Genomic DNA, 6,903 nt, shown 5'->3' on the forward strand with positions numbered 1-6,903 from the left:
ATAACAGTAAAAATGATATTGGGAACTAAATTAATGACCCATAAATGATGTAGGCCACACAGTTGCAATTTGGTTAGAATAATGTTTATTCAGAAAGCAAACTAACAGCGAAAGTGGTAGTATTTAGAATTACTATTACACCCATGCACCCATTTGACAAACTTCAATCATTCGCAATCTCATCACGAATTACCAGTCCAGTACTCCACCTCATTAACTATGCAAAAAGTTAGAGTTCACACCAGACGAGCGGCTGCTCACTGCTCAGAGACTAAGTCCTACAATACCACACAACGTGAAATTTTCTAAGTCATTCCCTTCCTACCTACCTAATGACCAACCGTCCACTTTTGTGTCTCCACCAGCATTCCCTCTGCCCCTCCCTGGTCGTGTTTCCTGTGCACTGAATATCCTCGCTCAACTGACGAGGGCAGTTCCCTTTCCTGAAGCCATTCATCTGATTGGCTATAGCTTATTCTACATTATTTTACATTTTAACTAGAAAACCAATAAAATTTCCTTCTTAACTTTGAATGCCACAACCAGTAGCCTTGCACCAATGTGCTTTCTGATAAATAAATAAAGAACAAAAGTAACTATTGTGCACCAAATTTTACAACAAATATTCTGTTACATAATGATTCCATAAGGAGTCATGCTGTCATCATTTAATGTATTTTGTGTGGAGGAAATGATGTTCTGATTTTTAACTGAAAATACTGATTATTTAAATTGACTACATCTTTTAAACAAATAAAGTTACAGAGTTGATATTAACAACATTTGCCATTTTAATGGCGTGCTTCTATATGAAATGTCAATCATTAAGATCGGCCAAAGGTTTCAGATTTTAGCATTCAGGTCTTTGTTACAATACTTGTTAATTTCACTTTAACAATAAATCCTAAACTATTATAGATATGACCAATATTCAAGTTTTATTGGGATCACTATGAAAATTTATGGAGGATGGCAGATGAAAATTACTGTGGCTTGACTCCCTTAGTTTAATAGTTTTCATAAATGTTTTCCTTTATGGCCAATCTTAGGTCTGCCATACTTAACACTGCTACGTCTCCTCAGCTACAAAAGCCATCTACTGGGTTTTCCTACGACATAGGTTCTCGTCTGTTTCACTCACACACTACAGCGCTTAGGATTCAATAGACAATAGACGCCTGTGAATTTCCCCATCTCATGGTGAATCTGTGCCCTTTGTGGCACACAGTCCTTGATGACAGGGTTCATTTCACAATTCCTGTAGGCTGACTATTTTGGCCATATATTTATATGAGAGCGCAATGCTCATTAACTCACACTTCGTCAAGAAGTGTGGTCAGTGAGTCTGCAGTCTGGGGATTTCCAGTGTTGTTGTTTCCCTGAAGAAGAGATTCACACTGTTTGGTAAAGCCTGGTATGTATTCTCTTCTAGCTCCATATGGGATAGTTTCTTGGGCTGCTCACGGCAGCAGTTTAGTAAACGATTCATAGTTTATCAGAATTGGAGTAATTCTGGCAAACTTGAAATTTTCCATCCTTTTCCTTAGCATCATATATGAGATGGATAGCCTAATCTGCTACCGGGAGACCTTGGTCATCACAGGAGTGGTATCCCCATCTGAAATGGTGAGAATTGAAATCCCAAATGTAAACTGCTGGCTGGCTTACATCAGGAAGAACAGGAAATGCCCAGTTTTTGGATGGAGGTTTGTACACGTTGACTATCGTTAAGTCATTTACTTTTATCCCTATGGCAAAGCCAGTAGGCATGGGAAGCTCTTTAGTATTATTCAATAGCTCATTTTTAATAAGTGTATCAATCACATGCTTTTCATGGCCTTTGGAGGCAACTGTGGTAAATCCTTGCACTTTAACTTGTTAAGTTGAGCTCTCGTTGATATGTGTTTCTTGAAGTGCCAGTACAGATGATAAATCATGATTGGCAGGAGATAAGTTTTATACATGGTCCGTTTGGCTCTTTGAGGGACTTCCTTGATGCAGATTAGATTTCGTACTTGGTGGAAGAAGCTAAATCCTTTTGTTATTCTTTTTAAGACTTTTAGTTTGGAACTTCCATCACGTGATATGATGCTACCCTGATAATTGAAGCTTTTCACACATTCAACCTTCTTCCCCTTCAGTATGATGTGACAAGGTGTGGGTGTCCTGTTCATCTTCATTGCCAACTGTCTTGTTCCTAGTCACAGTTAACTTGAAGTTTTTAAATTTTGTGTTCCAGTAATCTAGTCTCGTCTGAACCTCCAGTTCCATCACTCCCCAAATGGCAATGTCATCAGTAAAAACAAACACACTGAGATCTTCATTTTCTTCTTCCTTCATTTCTTTATTAATAATTATTTTCTTTATTATATAATTATTTTCTCTATTAATAATTATTAAGTGACTCATTTATTATTAATAATAAATAAGTCACTTAATTTATTAAATGGTAATTCATCAGTTCTCAAGAAAAGAGAAGCTGTATCTGTAAGAGAAGGTCATAAAAATGTTGCACTAGCTGATTTTTATATAACATTTTGAAGTCAGAAAGTAACATCAAAAAACAATAAACTATATCATGATGGAGAAACAATAGAAATCCCTGTTGGTTAGTACAGTTTAAAAAGTTTAGAAAAACTTATTCATACAAAAAATCTAATATATACATAAATCAGATAAAAGTTTAAATAGAATTGTTATTGACACAAATGTTAAATTGTATATGGAGATCAGGAGTGTGTTAGGATTTAATAATCAAATGTATGCAGCTAATGAAAAAAAATTGCTAATGGCATTCCCAAAATGACACTAGTTGAATTAATCAATTATAATTTAGCTGATGGAATGTTTGTAAAAAATGATGATTAATTTCATTGTAAAACTAATATTATTGCTTCTTTTAAGCCTAATGTCAAATTTGGTTCACCTATAATTTATGAACCACATTATTCTTTATTTATTCCAGTTCATGATAAAATTTGGGATGTAGAGATAAATTAATATTACTGATGAAAATGATAATTTTATTGATTTCAATGGTGCTTCTGTAACAGTTACTTTAGAAATAAATTAGCAAATTTTATCTTTATAAATAAACAAGTTTGAGAGCTACCCATTTTATCCTTTTCCCGTGAAAGAGAAAAGTAAAAATACTCTAAATAATCTCCATAAACATTCATGTTGGTGATGGCTGCAGCATTCAAATCATGCTCAACTGTACGTGTATTATAAAATTAATTGATAACTATATAGCAAAGCTATTTGATTTTGTAACCACAAAGTAAGGAAATAATACTTTAACCAGAATCAAACATCCATTTATTTCAGCAGCTTCAATACATTTAACTTTGTCTCTTGCTGGTAAGATATGTATGGAAGGGCATATACTTAATAACTGTAAAATAAAGTCTAAGGAAATTGAGGTACTGTATCCACTACAATTTTTGGAGGTTTTTTTTTTTAAAGATTATAAAGCAGTAATGCGGGAAGGAGATCTTATTGTAATTTTTACTTGGAGTCAGGTTCAAATGGTGCTATTTTTATATGGTGTGATTATAATGATTCTGGAGTCAACACAAAAGATGCTTTGGTGAAAGAAGGTAAAACTGTAGTTGAGAATATAGAAATTCAAGTACCAGTTGTTAAATATGAGTCTAATTATGAGCTTGACCAATGAGAAATTGTTTTGAAAAATCCTAATATATTGATTTCTTTTTATGAATTACAGACAACAGAGATAACAGGATTAAGCAGAAAGAAAAATTTTGTGATAGATATCACAAATTACTATAACTCAGTGAAATTTGAAATGCCTTATTTTATATTTGTTGTGTTTCAAACTAATCGTAAAAATGATCAACTGATTCATTTATCATTATATGATCATGTTAAACTATGTACATTATCCAGAATGAGATTTTCACTCTGCAGCAGAGTGTGCGCTGATATGAAACTTCCTGGAAGATTAAAACTTTGTGCCGGACTGAGACTCGAACTCGGGACCTTTGCCTTTCGCGGGCAAGTGCTCTACCAACTGAACTACCCAAGCACAACTCACGCCCCATCCTCACAGCTTTACTTCCACCAGTACCTCGTCTCCTATCTCCCAGAGCACTTGTCCGTGAAAGGCAAAGATCCGCAGTTCGAGTCTCGGTCCGGCACACAGTTTTAATCTATCAGGAAGTTTCTTATGTACATTGTATTTGAAAAATGGAAGAAACAAATTATTTCCACAAGCAATGTGGAATTTAGAGATAATTATTTGTAAGCTTATGATTCATTTCATGATTTCAAGCTGGTTTTACATTATTAACAGATATAATTTCAGTCCATATAATTTAATAATAAATTGTCTTATCTGTGTCATAAAAATGAGATGTAGAAAAAATATTGTGGTGATACAAAAAACATCAATGAAATTATGTGCTACTTTTAATGATAATATACCAGCTGATACACTTTTGTACACAGTTATGTAATGAAAAAAGGATTTAAAGAATGATGCTCAACATAGAATATTATCTGAGAATTTTTAAAATGATACAGATTATGAAAGAAAAATTTTTAATTTTTATATTTTTCATTGGTTGACATGATATTACTGTACGGCGAATGTCACCAAAATGGCACATGGGTGGCACAAGTGTATGCCCAGCGGTACTCTAATAGATGTCATATGATCTGCCCTACCTTCATGAATATTGCTATAGAAGGCTTTGCAAGACAGAGCTGCTGTCTCCACAAATGCAGATCTGGAGCAGAGGCATAACAGTTGAAACAGCAGAGGTAGCTGTACTGGTGGCTACTGCAATAATCCCTCATGCAAGTATTTGTGAAATGGAGACACAGATGAGAAGCCCTCAAACAGGCATGATGTGTATTCTGCAGAGACATAGATACCATTCATATCATGTGGTGCTATATCAAGGCCTTCATTGCAACAATGTTCACAACTGCCTGGAATACTGTCAGTGGGTTCTTTGGTAAGAACATGACATTATGCATAGGGTACTTTTTACCGATGAGGTCATGTTTACACACCATGGGACCGTCAACTTACACAATATGCACTACTGGTCACCAGAAAACCCACACTGGTTTTGTGGGTTGAACATTAACATCAGTGAAGTGTCATTGTATGGTGTGGTATTGTAGGACACCACATCATTGGCTGGTATTTCATTGCTGGCACTCTTAATGGGTGACAGTACAAGCGGTTCCTGAGATGTACTGTACTTGAATTAATAGAAGACCAACCCCTTCATTTGTTTCAAATATTGTTATATCAACATGATGGATGCCTGGAGCATAATGCCATGATGGCACAACAGATGCTAAATCAACAATGCCCACAGCTATGGATTGGATGGGCAGTCCCATTCAGGGTTCCAGCACAGTCACTGGATCTTACCCCATGGACTTTTTTCTCTGCGGATGTGTGAAAGATGTGGTGTATGATCAGGTCCCAACAACAATGGCCAACATGAAAGCCCAACCCATATTACTGCTGCATGCTATGCTGTAACACTACAAACACTGACAGCCATGAGTGGTTCTGTGATGGAGCATGTGCAGTGCTTATGGTTATTTAGTGAGAAACTTTTAAAAATAACATATAAACACAAATATAAGATTTTAATCTTTTTGGTAAATTATTTATTGGAAAATTATATCGATAATCTGATTTCTTTGTAGTCATAAAAAAGACAGAATTTGACTTTTCTGTTTCTTTGCATTTTTCTATTATGTTTTTGTTATAACTAAAATATTCAGATTCAAATGAACTGTCTCCATAAGTACCACTAATGTAATCAATACCATTATAATATTTCATGTTTCTCAATTTTTTTTATTGTTAAAGATGGTTTAAAGTAATATTTGCAAATATTACAATGAACTTGTCTCTCTTTTGGTTAAAGTTAAAATCTCCCAATACATTAGTCATATTCAAAGTCTTAGAAAAGTTGTTATTTTTTATTTTTCCTAATATAGTAGAAAAAACTGAATAAAAAAGAAAAATGAAAACAATCTTTTGTGGCCTCTTTTTTATAGCTTATTAATTGGAGTCTATACTTAAAAAACTCATTAATGTAAACAATGTAAAACTGTTTAAGAAAATTAATAAACTAGCAGTAGATGTTTTATAGAACAAACTGGATGTGATTACCTAAATCCAAAATATGGAGAAAAAATTTGTATGGAACTCAATAATGAATCTCAATAATGAGTGCTTGTATCAAATAAATATTTCAAACTAATAAGTGGATAGGATCTTCCATTTTTTTTAATGGAAATGTTAAATTAAATCATAAAGGAGAAAAGAAACAAGGTGAATATAATGCATTTCAGGAAACTGAGTTCTTAGCTTCAAATTTTATATCTTTTACATTTTTATTTTATGCTTCAAATATTTTTTGGGCATTTTTTGCTGGAAATTTCATGATTTGTCCTTAAAATCTTTTGAAAATGTTGTAAAAATATTTGTAAAAATGAAACAGGCGTTCGAAAATAATAGTGAAAACACTCAAAAAATAGCAAGAGTGCTTGAAGAAATAATGAAAATACTTGAAAAAGACATGAACTTGTTAGAAAAATACAGCTAAAATGCATGAAAAAAACGAGTATTTCTTTGTTTGTCTCAATATAACTTTTTGTTATTATAATCTGACTTTTTAATAAAATTGTGTGAATTTTTTGACCTTTTTGTTAAATGTAACTGAAAAATAATAATTTTTCTAATTTTGTGGGAAGTGAGCCAGAAAAGTCAACATATATCTACTTAAATTAACGCCATTTTCCAGTTTTTTAGTGACCCTAACATCAAAAACATTTCAGGAAAATAGTAAATTTTCCCAAATTTTCTGTCTTGTCATAAAAGAATATCTCTTTTGACTGTTAATCACT

Source organism: Schistocerca americana, chromosome 4 (assembly GCF_021461395.2).
Source record: "Schistocerca americana isolate TAMUIC-IGC-003095 chromosome 4, iqSchAmer2.1, whole genome shotgun sequence".
Lineage (NCBI taxonomy): Eukaryota > Metazoa > Arthropoda > Insecta > Orthoptera > Acrididae > Schistocerca > Schistocerca americana.